At 39.5% G+C, this 16000-nt stretch overlaps 1 pseudogene; it reads right to left on the reverse strand.

The window, feature by feature from the left end:
• The window catches only part of LOC123425173, a 43232-nt pseudogene extending 30069 nt beyond the window's left edge, over positions 1-13163 (reverse strand).
• Positions 13164-16000: the final 2837 nt, after the last annotated feature.

Consider the following 16000-nt stretch of genomic DNA (forward strand, 5'->3'; position numbering starts at 1 on the left):
GGATGCACTTCGTGTACAAAACGGACAATCTCTTTGGAAGTATCGGGATTTCAGACGAAAACTCGTCTGTTACAAAGGGATTTCATTTTTTTGAACTTATTTGAACTCCATAATTTTTCTATGTTCAAAATGCACCATACAAAGCCACATCATCAATTTACAACCCTTTGTGACTTCATTTGTTATTTTCAATGCATTTACTGACTATTTTGAGCTATAAGACCATGAAATTGAAAATCATTTGAAATGAACTCTGAAAAGGTTCCAAGTTGGCATGGTATCATCATTTCACCCACATAGCATGTGCGAAAAGTTGAGAGGGTTACGGCAAAAACTGGATGCACTTCGTGTACGAAACGGACAATCTCTTTGGAAGTATCACGGTTTCATACGGAAACTCGTCTGTTACAAAGGGATTTCACTTTTTTTGAACTTATTAGAACTCCATAGTTTTTCTGTGTTCAAAATGCACCATTCAAAGCCACATCATCAATTTACAACCCATTCTTACTTCATTTGTTATTTTTCATGCATTTACTAGTTATTTTGAGCTATAAGACCATGAAATTGAAAAGCATTTGAAATGAACTCTGAAAAGGTTCCAATTTTGCATGGTATCATCATTTCACCCACATAGCATGTGCGAGAAAGTTGAGAGGGTTACGACAAAAACTGGATGCCCTTCGTGTACAAAACGGACAATCTCTTTGAAAGTATCAGGGTTTCATACGGAAACTCGTGTGTTACAAAGGGATTTCATTTTTTTGAACTTATTTGAACTCCATAGTTTTTCTGTGTTTAAAATGCACCATTCAAAGGCACATCATCAATTTACAACCCTTTCCGACTTCATTTTTTATTTTTCATGCATTTACTGATTATTTTGAGCTATAAGACCATGAAATTGAAAAGCATTTGAAATGAACTCTGAAAAGGTTCCGAGTTGGCATTGTATCATCATTTCACCCACATAGCATGTGCGAGAAAGTGAGAGGGTTACGGCAAAAACTGGATGCACTTCGTGTACAAAACGGACAATCTCTTTGGAAGTATCGGGGTTTCAGACGAAAACTCATCTGTTACAAAGGGATTTCATTTTTTTGAACTTATTTGAACTCCATAGTTTTTCTATGTTCAAAATGCACCATTCAAAGCCACATCATCAATTTACAACCCTTTGTGACTTCATTTGTTATTTTCAATGCATTTACTGATTATTTTGAGCTATAAGACCATGAAATTGAAAATCATTTGAAATGAACTCTGAAAAGGTTCCAAGTTGGCATGGTATCATCATTTCACCCACATAGCATGTGCGAAAAGTTGAGAGGGTTACGGCAAAAACTGGATGCACTTCGTGTACAAAACGGACAATCTCTTTGAAAGTATCACGGTTTCATACGGAAACTCGTCTGTTACAAAGGGATTTCACTTTTTTGAACATATTTGAACTCCATAGTTTTTCTGTGTTCAAAATGCACCATTCAAAGCCACATCATCAATTTACAACCCATTCTTACTTCATTTGTTATTTTTCATGCATTTACTGGTTATTTTGAGCTATAAGACCATGAAATTGAAAAGCATTTGAAATGAACTCTGAAAAGGTTCCAATTTGGCATGGTATCATCATTTCACCCACATAGCATGTGCGAGAAAGTTGAGAGGGTTACGACAAAAACTGGATGCACTTCGTGTACAAAACGGACAATCTCTTCGGAAGTATCAGGGTTTCATACGGAAACTCGTCTGTTACAAAGGGATTTCATTTTTTTGAACTTATTTGAACTCCATAGTTTTTCTGTGTTTAAAATGCACCATTAAAAGGCACATCATCAATTTACAACCCTTTCCAACTTCATTTTTTATTTTTCATGCATTTACTGATTATTTTGAGCTATAAGACCACGAAATTGAAAAGCATTTGAAATGAACTCTGAAAAGGTTCCAAGTTGGCATTGTATCATCATTTCACCCACATAGCATGTGCGAGAAAGTGAGAGGGTTACGGCAAAAACTGGATGCACTTCGTGTACAAAACGGACAATCTCTTTGGAAGTATCAGGGTTTCATACGGAAACTTGTCTGTTACCAAGGGATTTCATTTTTTGAACTTATTTGAACTCCATAGTTTTTCTGTGTTCAAAATGCACCATTCAAAGCCACATCATCAATTTACAACCCATTCTGACTTCATTTGTTATTTTTCATGCATTTACTGATTATTTTGAGCTATAAGACCATGAAATTGAAAAGCATTTGAAATGAACTCTGAAAAGGTTCCGAGTTGGCATGGTATTTTCATTTCACCCACATAGCATGTGCGAGAAAGTTGAGAGGGTTACGACAAAAACTGGATGCACTTCGTGTACAAAACGGACAATCTCTTTGGAAGTATCAGGGTTTCATACGGAAACTCGTCTGTTACAAAGGGATTTCATTTTTTTGAACTTATTTGAACTCCATAGTTTTTCTTTGTTCAAAATGAACCATTCAAAGCCACATCATCAATTTACAACCCTTTCTGACTTCATTTGTTATTTTTCATGCATTTACTGATTATTTTGAGCTATAAGACCATGAAATTGAAAAGCAGTTGAAATGAACTATGAAAAGGTTACAAGTTGGCATGGTATCATCATTTCACCCACATAGCATGTGCGAGAAAGTTGAGAGGGTTACGGCAAAAACTGGATGCACTTCGTGTACAAAACGGACAATCTCTTTGGAAGTATCGGGATTTCAGACGAAAACTCGTCTGTTACAAAGGGATTTCATTTTTTTGAACTTATTTGAACTCCATAATTTTTCTATGTTCAAAATGCACCATACAAAGCCACATCATCAATTTACAACCCTTTGTGACTTCATTTGTTATTTTCAATGCATTTACTGACTATTTTGAGCTATAAGACCATGAAATTGAAAATCATTTGAAATGAACTCTGAAAAGGTTCCAAGTTGGCATGGTATCATCATTTCACCCACATAGCATGTGCGAAAAGTTGAGAGGGTTACGGCAAAAACTGGATGCACTTCGTGTACGAAACGGACAATCTCTTTGGAAGTATCACGGTTTCATACGGAAACTCGTCTGTTACAAAGGGATTTCACTTTTTTTGAACTTATTAGAACTCCATAGTTTTTCTGTGTTCAAAATGCACCATTCAAAGCCACATCATCAATTTACAACCCATTCTTACTTCATTTGTTATTTTTCATGCATTTACTAGTTATTTTGAGCTATAAGACCATGAAATTGAAAAGCATTTGAAATGAACTCTGAAAAGGTTCCAATTTTGCATGGTATCATCATTTCACCCACATAGCATGTGCGAGAAAGTTGAGAGGGTTACGACAAAAACTGGATGCCCTTCGTGTACAAAACGGACAATCTCTTTGAAAGTATCAGGGTTTCATACGGAAACTCGTGTGTTACAAAGGGATTTCATTTTTTTGAACTTATTTGAACTCCATAGTTTTTCTGTGTTTAAAATGCACCATTCAAAGGCACATCATCAATTTACAACCCTTTCCGACTTCATTTTTTATTTTTCATGCATTTACTGATTATTTTGAGCTATAAGAACATGAAATTGAAAAGCATTTGAAATGAACTCTGAAAAGGTTCCGAGTTGGCATTGTATCATCATTTCACCCACATAGCATGTGCGAGAAAGTGAGAGGGTTACGGCAAAAACTGGATGCACTTCGTGTACAAAACGGACAATCTCTTTGGAAGTATCGGGGTTTCAGACGAAAACTCATCTGTTACAAAGGGATTTCATTTTTTTGAACTTATTTGAACTCCATAGTTTTTCTATGTTCAAAATGCACCATTCAAAGCCACATCATCAATTTACAACCCTTTGTGACTTCATTTGTTATTTTCAATGCATTTACTGATTATTTTGAGCTATAAGACCATGAAATTGAAAATCATTTGAAATGAACTCTGAAAAGGTTCCAAGTTGGCATGGTATCATCATTTCACCCACATAGCATGTGCGAAAAGTTGAGAGGGTTACGGCAAAAACTGGATGCACTTCGTGTACAAAACGGACAATCTCTTTGAAAGTATCACGGTTTCATACGGAAACTCGTCTGTTACAAAGGGATTTCACTTTTTTGAACATATTTGAACTCCATAGTTTTTCTGTGTTCAAAATGCACCATTCAAAGCCACATCATCAATTTACAACCCATTCTTACTTCATTTGTTATTTTCATGCATTTACTGGTTATTTTGAGCTATAAGACCATGAAATTGAAAAGCATTTGAAATGAACTCTGAAAAGGTTCCAATTTGGCATGGTATCATCATTTCACCCACATAGCATGTGCGAGAAAGTTGAGAGGGTTACGACAAAAACTGGATGCACTTCGTGTACAAAACGGACAATCTCTTCGGAAGTATCAGGGTTTCATACGGAAACTCGTCTGTTACAAAGGGATTTCATTTTTTTGAACTTATTTGAACTCCATAGTTTTTCTGTGTTTAAAATGCACCATTAAAAGGCACATCATCAATTTACAACCCTTTCCAACTTCATTTTTTATTTTTCATGCATTTACTGATTATTTTGAGCTATAAGACCACGAAATTGAAAAGCATTTGAAATGAACTCTGAAAAGGTTCCAAGTTGGCATTGTATCATCATTTCACCCACATAGCATGTGCGAGAAAGTGAGAGGGTTACGGCAAAAACTGGATGCACTTCGTGTACAAAACGGACAATCTCTTTGGAAGTATCAGGGTTTCATACGGAAACTTGTCTGTTACCAAGGGATTTCATTTTTTGAACTTATTTGAACTCCATAGTTTTTCTGTGTTCAAAATGCACCATTCAAAGCCACATCATCAATTTACAACCCATTCTGACTTCATTTGTTATTTTTCATGCATTTACTGATTATTTTGAGCTATAAGACCATGAAATTGAAAAGCATTTGAAATGAACTCTGAAAAGGTTCCGAGTTGGCATGGTATTTTCATTTCACCCACATAGCATGTGCTAGAAAGTTGAGAGGGTTACGGCAAAAACTGGATGCACTTCGTGTACAAAACGGACAATCTCTTTGGAAGTATCAGGGTTTCATACGGAAACTCGTCTGTTACAAAGGGATTTCATTTTTTTGAACTTATTTGAACTCCATAGTTTTTCTGTGTTCAAAATGCACCATTCAAAGCCACATCATCAATTTACAACCCTTTCTGAGTTCATTTGTTATTTTTCATGCATTTACTGATTATTTTGAGCTATAAGACCATGAAATTGAAAAGCATTTGAAATGAACTATGAAAAGGTTCCAAGTTGGCATGGTATCATCATTTCACCCACACAGCATGTGCGAGAAAGTTGAGAGGGTTACGGCAAAAACTGGATGCACTTCGTGTACAAAACGGACAATCTCTCTCGAAGTATCAGGGTTTCAGACGAAAACTCGTCTGTTACAAAGGGATTTCATTTTTTTGAACTTATTTGAACGCCATAGTTTTTCTATGTTCAAAATGCACCATAAAAAGCCACATCATCAATTTACAACCCTTTGTGACTTCATTTGTTATTTTCAATGCATTTACTGATTATTTTGAGCTATAAGACCATGAAATTGAAGATCATTTGAAATGAACTCTGAAAAGGTTCCAAGTTGGCATGGTATCATCATTTCACCCACATAGCATGTGCGAAAAGTTGAGAGGGTTACGGCAAAAACTGGATGCACTTCGTGTACAAAACGGACAATCTCTTTAGAAGTATCACGGTTTCATACGGAAACTCGTCTGTTACAAAGGGATTTCACTTTTTTTTGAACTTATTTGAACTCCATAGTTTTTCTGTGTTCAAAATGCACCATTCAAAGCCACATCATCAATTTACAACCCATTCTTACTTCATTTGTTATTTTCATGCATTTACTGGTTATTTTGAGCTATAAGACCATGAAATTGAAAAGCATTTGAAATGAACTCTGAAAAGGTTCCAATTTGGCATGGTATCATCATTTCACCCACATAGCATGTGCGAGAAAGTTGAGAGGGTTACGACAAAAACTGGATGCACTTCGTGTACAAAACGGACAATCTCTTTGGAAGTATCAGGGTTTCATACGGAAACTCGTCTGTTACAAAGGGATTTCATTTTTTTGAACTTATTTGAACTCCATAGTTTTTCTGTATTTAAAATGCACCATTCAAAGGCACATCATCAATTTACAACCCTTTCCGACTTCATTTTTTATTTTTCATGCATTTACTGATTATTTTGAGCTATAAGACCATGAAATTGAAAAGCATTTGAAATGAACTCTGAAAAGGTTCCAAGTTGGCATTGTATCATCATTTCACCCACATAGCATGTGCGAGAAAGTGAGAGGGTTACGGCAAAAACTGGATGCACTTCGTGTACAAAACGGACAATCTCTTTGGAAGTATCAGGGTTTGATACGGAAACTCGTCTGTTACAAAGGGATTTCATTTTTTGAACTTATTTGAACTCCATAGTTTTTTTGTGTTCAAAATGCACCATTCAAAGCCACATCATCAATTTACAACCCATTCTGACTTCATTTGTTATTTTTCATGCATTTACTGATTATTTTGAGCTATAAGACCATGAAATTGAAAAGCATTTGAAATGAACTCTGAAAAGGTTCCGAGTTGGCATGGTATTTTCATTTCACCCACATAGCATGTGCGAAAAGTTGAGAGGGTTACGGCAAAAACTGGATGCACTTCGTGTACGAAACGGACAATCTCTTTGGAAGTATCACGGTTTCATACGGAAACTCGTCTGTTACAAAGGGATTTCACTTTTTTTGAACTTATTAGAACTCCATAGTTTTTCTGTGTTCAAAATGCACCATTCAAAGCCACATCATCAATTTACAACCCATTCTTACTTCATTTGTTATTTTTCATGCATTTACTAGTTATTTTGAGCTATAAGACCATGAAATTGAAAAGCATTTGAAATGAACTCTGAAAAGGTTCCAATTTTGCATGGTATCATCATTTCACCCACATAGCATGTGCGAGAAAGTTGAGAGGGTTACGACAAAAACTGGATGCCCTTCGTGTACAAAACGGACAATCTCTTTGGAAGTATCAGGGTTTCATACGGAAACTCGTGTGTTACAAAGGGATTTCATTTTTTTTAACTTATTTGAACTCCATAGTTTTTCTGTGTTTAAAATGCACCATTCAAAGGCACATCATCAATTTACAACCCTTTCCGACTTCATTTTTTATTTTTCATGCATTTACTGATTATTTTGAGCTATAAGACCATGAAATTGAAAAGCATTTGAAATGAACTCTGAAAAGGTTCCGAGTTGGCATTGTATCATCATTTCACCCACATAGCATGTGCGAGAAAGTGAGAGGGTTACGGCAAAAACTGGATGCACTTCGTGTACAAAACGGACAATCTCTTTGGAAGTATCGGGGTTTCAGACGAAAACTCATCTGTTACAAAGGGATTTCATTTTTTTGAACTTATTTGAACTCCATAGTTTTTCTATGTTCAAAATGCACCATTCAAAGCCACATCATCAATTTACAACCCTTTGTGACTTCATTTGTTATTTTCAATGCATTTACTGATTATTTTGAGCTATAAGACCATGAAATTGAAAATCATTTGAAATGAACTCTGAAAAGGTTCCAAGTTGGCATGGTATCATCATTTCACCCACATAGCATGTGCGAAAAGTTGAGAGGGTTACGGCAAAAACTGGATGCACTTCGTGTACAAAACGGACAATCTCTTTGAAAGTATCACGGTTTCATACGGAAACTCGTCTGTTACAAAGGGATTTCACTTTTTTGAACTTATTTGAACTCCATAGTTTTTCTGTGTTCAAAATGCACCATTCAAAGCCACATCATCAATTTACAACCCATTCTTACTTCATTTGTTATTTTTCATGCATTTACTGGTTATTTTGAGCTATAAGACCATGAAATTGAAAAGCATTTGAAATGAACTCTGAAAAGGTTCCAATTTGGCATGGTATCATCATTTCACCCACATAGCATGTGCGAGAAAGTTGAGAGGGTTACGAAAAAAACTGGATGCACTTCGTGTACAAAACGGACAATCTCTTCGGAAGTATCAGGGTTTCATACGGAAACTCGTCTGTTACAAAGGGATTTCATTTTTTTGAACTTATTTGAACTCCATAGTTTTTCTGTGTTTAAAATGCACCATTCAAAGGCACATCATCAATTTACAACCCTTTCCGACTTCATTTTTTATTTTTCATGCATTTACTGATTATTTTGAGCTATAAGACCATGAAATTGAAAAGCATTTGAAATGAACTCTGAAAAGGTTCCAAGTTGGCATTGTATCATCATTTCACCCACATAGCATGTGCGAGAAAGTGAGAGGGTTACGGCAAAAACTGGATGCACTTCGTGTACAAAACGGACAATCTCTTTGGAAGTATCAGGGTTTGATACGGAAACTCGTCTGTTACAAAGGGATTTCATTTTTTGAACTTATTTGAACTCCATAGTTTTTCTGTGTTTAAAATGCACCATTCAAAGGCACATCATCAATTTACAACCCTTTCCAACTTCATTTTTTATTTTTCATGCATTTACTGATTATTTTGAGCTATAAGACCACGAAATTGAAAAGCATTTGAAATGAACTCTGAAAAGGTTCCAAGTTGGCATTGTATCATCATTTCACCCACATAGCATGTGCGAGAAAGTGAGAGGGTTACGGCAAAAACTGGATGCACTTCGTGTACAAAACGGACAATCTCTTTGGAAGTATCAGGGTTTCATACGGAAACTTGTCTGTTACAAAGGGATTTCATTTTTTGAACTTATTTGAACTCCATAGTTTTTCTGTGTTCAAAATGCACCATTCAAAGCCACATCATCAATTTACAACCCATTCTGACTTCATTTGTTATTTTTCATGCATTTACTGATTATTTTGAGCTATAAGACCATGAAATTGAAAAGCATTTGAAATGAACTCTGAAAAGGTTCCAAGTTGGCATGGTATTTTCATTTCACCCACATAGCATGTGCTAGAAAGTTGAGAGGGTTACGGCAAAAACTGGATGCACTTCGTGTACAAAACGGACAATCTCTTTGGAAGTATCAGGGTTTCATACGGAAACTTGTCTGTTACAAAGGGATTTCATTTTTTTGAACTTATTTGAACTCCATAGTTTTTCTGTGTTCAAAATGCACCATTCAAAGCCACATCATCAATTTACAACCCTTTCTGAGTTCATTTGTTATTTTTCATGCATTTACTGATTATTTTGAGCTATAAGACCATGAAATTGAAAAGCATTTGAAATGAACTATGAAAAGGTTCCAAGTTGGCATGGTATCATCATTTCACCCACACAGCATGTGCGAGAAAGTTGAGAGGGTTACGGCAAAAACTGGATGCACTTCGTGTACAAAACGGACAATCTCTCTCGAAGTATCAGGGTTTCAGACGAAAACTCGTCTGTTACAAAGGGATTTCATTTTTTTGAACTTATTTGAACGCCATAGTTTTTCTATGTTCAAAATGCACCATAAAAAGCCACATCATCAATTTACAACCCTTTGTGACTTCATTTGTTATTTTCAATGCATTTACTGATTATTTTGAGCTATAAGACCATGAAATTGAAGATCATTTGAAATGAACTCTGAAAAGGTTCCAAGTTGGCATGGTATCATCATTTCACCCACATAGCATGTGCGAAAAGTTGAGAGGGTTACGGCAAAAACTGGATGCACTTCGTGTACAAAACGGACAATCTCTTTGGAAGTATCACGGTTTCATACGGAAACTCGTCTGTTACAAAGGGATTTCACTTTTTTTTGAACTTATTTGAACTCCATAGTTTTTCTGTGTTCAAAATGCACCATTCAAAGCCACATCATCAATTTACAACCCATTCTTACTTCATTTGTTATTTTCATGCATTTACTGGTTATTTTGAGCTATAAGACCATGAAATTGAAAAGCATTTGAAATGAACTCTAAAAAGGTTCCAATTTGGCATGGTATCATCATTTCACCCACATAGCATGTGCGAGAAAGTTGAGAGGGTTACGACAAAAACTGGATGCACTTCGTGTACAAAACGGACAATCTCTTTGGAAGTATCAGGGTTTCATACGGAAACTCGTCTGTTACAAAGGGATTTCATTTTTTTGAACTTATTTGAACTCCATAGTTTTTCTGTATTTAAAATGCACCATTCAAAGGCACATCATCAATTTACAACCCTTTCCGACTTCATTTTTTATTTTTCATGCATTTACTGATTATTTTGAGCTATAAGACTATGAAATTGAAAAGCATTTGAAATGAACTCTGAAAAGGTTCCAAGTTGGCATTGTATCATCATTTCACCCACATAGCATGTGCGAGAAAGTGAGAGGGTTACGGCAAAAACTGGATGCACTTCGTGTACAAAACGGACAATCTCTTTGGAAGTATCAGGGTTTGATACGGAAACTCGTCTGTTACAAAGGGATTTCATTTTTTGAACTTATTTGAACTCCATAGTTTTTTTGTGTTCAAAATGCACCATTCAAAGCCACATCATCAATTTACAACCCATTCTGACTTCATTTGTTATTTTTCATGCATTTACTGATTATTTTGAGCTATAAGACCATGAAATTGAAAAGCATTTGAAATGAACTCTGAAAAGGTTCCGAGTTGGCATGGTATCTTCATTTCACCCACATAGCATGTGCCAGAAAGTTGAGAGGGTTACGGAAAAAACTGGATGCACTTCGTGTACAAAACGGACAATCTCTTTGGAAGTATCACGGTTTCATACGGAAACTCGTCTGTTACAAAGGGATTTCATTTTTTTGAACTTATTTGAACTCCATAGTTTTTCTGTGTTCAAAATGCACCATTCAAAGCCACATCATCAATTTACAACCCATTCTTACTTCATTTGTTATTTTTCAAGCATTTACTGGTTATTTTGAGCTATAAGACCATGAAATTGAAAAGCATTTGAAATGAACTATGAAAAGTTTCCAAGTTGGCATGGTATCATCATTTCACCCACATAGCATGTGCGAGAAAGTTTAGAGGGTTACGGCAAAAACTGGATGCACTTCGTGTACAAAACGGACAATCTCTCTCGAAGTATCAGGGTTTCAGACGCGAGGGGCTCCCTTGGGGCTGTCCCACCAGCCCACTAAGGGCTGGTGTGTCTCCCCAAAGCCTATGGGCTTCCCCGGGGTGGGTTGCCCCCCCGGTGAACTCCCGGAACCCATTCGTCATTCCCGGTACATTCCCGGTAACTCTGAAAACCTTCCGGTAATCAAATGAGGTCATCCTATATATCAATCTTCGTTTCCGGACCATTCCGGAAACCCTCGTGACATCCATGATCTCATCCGGGACTCCGAACAACATTCGGTAACCAACCATATAACTCAAATACGCATAAAACAAGGTCGAACCTTAAGTGTGCAGACCCTGCGGGTTCGAGAACTATGTAGACATGACCCGAGAGACTCCTCGGTCAATATCCAATAGCGGGACCTGGATGCCCATATTGGATCCTACATATTCTACGAAGATCTTATCGTTTGAACCTCAGTGCCAAGGATTCGTATAATCCCGTATGTCATTCCCTTTGTCCTTCGGTATGTTACTTGCCCGAGATTCGATCGTCAGTATCCGCATACCTATTTCAATCTCATTTACCGGCAAGTCTCTTTACTCGTTCCGTAATACAAGATCCCGCAACTTACACTAAGTTACATTGCTTGCAAGGCTTGTGTGTGATGTTGTATTACCGAGTGGGCCCCGAGATACCTCTCCGTCACACGGAGTGACAAATCCCAGTCTTGATCCATACTAACTCAACTAACACCTTCGGAGATACCTGTAGAGCATCTTTATAGTCACCCAGTTACGTTGCGACGTTTGATACACACAAAGCATTCCTCCGGTGTCAGTGAGTTATATGATCTCATGGTCATAGGAATAAATACTTGACACGCAGAAAACAGTAGCAACAAAATGACACGATCAACATGCTACGTCTATTAGTTTGGGTCTAGTCCATCACGTGATTCTCCCAATGACGTGATCCAGTTATCAAGTAACAACACCTTGTTCATAATCAGAAGACACTTACTATCATTGATCAACTGGCTAGCCAACTAGAGGCATGCAAGGGACGGTGTTTTGTCTATGTATCCACACATGTAAATGAGTCTTCATTCAATACAATTATAGCATGGATAATAAAGTATTATCTTGATACAAGAATTATAATAACAACTATACATTTATTATTGCCTCTAGGGCATAATTCCAACAATACGAACGGTTGCCACCACCGCGGAACACCACGTGATAGTCGCTGGATGTTTAGTCCCGGTTTTTGGCGCGAACAGGGGCTAATGCATCGAACCGAACCTGGGCTATTGCCCCGCTAGGGCCTGGCAGCTCGAACCGGGACCAATGCCTGGCATTGGTCCCGGTTTTAGTTTGAACCGACGCTAATATGGTTTTGGGCTTTGACCGAAAGACCCATTTTCTACTAGTGGTGGTCTGCAACAGGGGCCTCTGGGTCCTTGCCATACCTAGTGGAGCCATGGTCACGGTGATCTCTGTGGCCCTGCCATCGTAGTCTACCCACACTTGCACAGCCTTCCCGCTCATCAGGCTTAGGTACCGGAAGATCTCGGTGCCGTCAACATAAGCATAGTACCCGGCGCTGGATAAATCGGACGCCGAGCTATTGAGGAGATGCCGACATCGTTGCGTTCATCTTCGAATGCAAACTCCACGGCGAAGAAGCGGTGGCTAGTATCGGTGTAGCTGAAAGCCAAGTACACGTCCTCAGATTCAGAGACAAAGAAGCCCATGCTGTCGCTCCTCAGGTCGTCGTCGATGTCGTATCGACTGAAGATGGTGAAGACGAAGGTGGTCGAGAAGGATCGCGGGGCCAGTGGCGTTCGACGCTGTGAGAAACGACAAAGGGGACAGGTGGAAGGCCTGGCCTTTACCCCCGTCGCTACCGTTAGTCAGCCTGAGGAGGCCGCTCTGAATGAAGGTCGCGCCTTCGAGCGTCAAGTTCACGCCGGTGAAGCCATTGTAGACGAACGGCCGATCGTCATCGCCGCCGCTGTCGGTGGCTGATACGTCCATTTTGCATCATGCTTTCATGTTGATATTTATTGCTTTTTGGGTTGTTATATTACTTGTGGTACCATATTTATGCCTTTTCTCTCTTATTTTGCAAGGTTTATTTGAAGAGGGAGAATTCAGGCAGCTAGAATTCTGGATTAGAAAAGGAGGAAATCCTAGTCCACTATTCTGCACATCTCCAAATGCCCTGAAAAGTTACGTGGATTTTTTCTGGAATATACTAAAAATACTGGGCCAAAGAACTACCGGAGGGGGGCCACCAGGACTCCACAAGCCCCCACTCCGCCACCACCCCCCTTGTGGCGCAGGGCAAGCTTGTGGGCTTCCTGGAGGCCCACTAGCTCCCCCCTTTTGCTATATGAAGGGTTTTGGTCTGGAAAAAAAATCAATCGGGAGCTTTTTCGTGGTTTCGCCGCCGCCACAAGGCAGAACTTGAGCAGATCCAATCTAGAGCTCCGGCAGGACAATCCTGCCAGGGAAACTTCCCTCCCGGAGGGGAGAATCGTCGCCATCGTCATCACCAACACTCCTCTCGTCGGAAGGGAGGCATCTTCATAAACATCTTCATCAGCACCATCTCCTCTCCAATCCCTAGTTCATCTCTTGTAACCAATCTCCGTCTCACGACTCCGATTGGTACTTGTAAGGTTGCTAGTAGTGTTGATTACTCTTTGTAGTTGATGCTAGTTGGATTACTTGGTGGAAGAGTTTATGTTCAGATCCTTGATGCTATTCATTACACCTCTGATCATGATTATGATTATGTCTTGTGAGCAGTTACTTTTGTTCCTGAGGACATGGGATAAGTCATGTTACTAATAGTCATGTGAATTTGATATTCGTTCGGTATTTTGATATGTTGTATGTTGTTTTTTCTCTAGTGGTGTTATCTGAACGTTGACTACATAACACTTCACCTTATTTGGGCCTAGAGGAAGGCATTGGGAAGTAGTAAGTAGATGATGTGTTGCTGGAGTGACAAAAGCTTAAACCCCAGTCTATGTGTTGCTTCATGAGGGGCTGATTTGGATCCACTAGTTTAATGCTATGGTTAGACTTTGTCTTAATTCTTATTTTGTAGTTGCGGATGCTTGTGAGAGAGGTTAATCATAAGTGGGATGCTTGTCCAAGTAAGGGCAGTACCCAAGCGCCGGTCCACCCACATATCAAACTATCAAAGTAACGAACGCGAATCATATGAACATGATGAAACTAGCATGACAGAAATTCCCGTGTGTCCTCGGGAGCGTTTTTCCTCCTATAAGACTTTGTTCGGGCTTGTCTCTTGCTACAAAAGGGATTGGGCCACTTGCTTCACTGCTACTACTTGTTACTTGTTACTCTTTGCTCGCTACGTTTCACCTGCTACACAATCACTTGTTACGGCTACTTTCAGTGCTTGCAGTTATTACCTTGCTGAAATCCGTTTATCAGAGCCTTCTGCTCCTCGTTGGGTTCGACAATCTTACTTATCGAAAGGACTACGATTGATACCCTATACTGGTGGGTCATCAAGACTCTTTTCTGGCGCCGTTGCCGGGGAGTGAAGCGCCTTTGGTAAGTGGAAATTGGTAAGGAAACATTTTTATACTGTGCTGAAATTTATTGTCACTTGTCACTATGGAAACTATTCCTTTGAGGAGTTTGTTCGGGGTATCTTCACCACGAACGGAAGCATGAGGAGTTGCTCCTCAACCTGAGGTACCTACTGAAAATATCTTTTATGAAATTCCTTCGGGTATGCTTGAGAAACTGCTCGCTAATCCTTTCACAGGAGATGGATCTTCACATCCAGACTTGCATCTAATCTATGTAGATGAAGTTTGTGGTTTATTTAAGCTTGCAGGTTTCCCCGAGGATGAGGTAAAGAAGAAAGTCTTTCCTTTATCTTTGAGCATTGACATGGTATAGGCTATGTGATGATGCTGGATCATGGGGTTACAATCGGTTGAAATTGGAATTTCATCAAAAGTTCTATCTGTTGGGGAACGTCGCATGGGAAACAAAAAATTTCCTACGCGCACGAAGACCTATCATGGTGATGTCCATCTACGAGAGGGGATGAGTGATCTACGTACCCTTGTAGATCGTACAGCAGAAGCGTTAGAGAACGCGGTTGATGTAGTGGAACGTCCTCACGTCCCTTGATCCGCCCCGCGAACAATCCCGCGATCAGTCCCACGATCTAGTACCGAACGGACGACACCTCCGCATTCAGCACACGTACAGCTCGACGATGATCTCGGCCTTCTTGATCCAGCAAGAGAGACGGAGAGGTAGAAGAGTTCTCCGGCAGCGTGACGGCGCTCCGGAGGTTGGTGATGATCTCGTCTCAGCAGGGCTCCGCCCGAGCTCCGCAGAAACGTGATCTAGAGGAAAAACTATGGAGGTATGTGGTCGGGCAGCCATGAGAAAGTCGTCTCAAATCTGCCCTAAAAGCCCCATATATATAGGAGGAGGGAGGGGGGCCTTGCCTTGGGGTCCAAGGGACCCTCAAGGGGTCGGCCGAGCCAAGGGGGGGAGGACTCCCCCCCCAAACCGAGTTGGACTTGGTTTGGTGGGAGGAGTCCCCCTCCCTTCCCACTTCCTCCCTCCTTTTTTTTTCTTTTCCTTTGATTCTTTGTTCTTGGCGCATAGGCCCCCTTGGGGCTGTGCCACCAGCCCACTAAGGGCTGATGTGTCTCCCCAAAGCCTATGGGCCTCCCCGGGGTGGGTTGCCCCCCCCGGTGAACTCCCGGAACCCATTCGTCATTCCCGGTACATTCCCGGTAGCTCCGAAAACCTTCCGGTAATCAAATGAGGTCATCCTATATATCAATCTTCGTTTCCGGACCATT

Source organism: Hordeum vulgare, chromosome 2H (assembly GCF_904849725.1).
Source record: "Hordeum vulgare subsp. vulgare chromosome 2H, MorexV3_pseudomolecules_assembly, whole genome shotgun sequence".
Taxonomy (NCBI): domain Eukaryota; kingdom Viridiplantae; phylum Streptophyta; class Magnoliopsida; order Poales; family Poaceae; genus Hordeum; species Hordeum vulgare.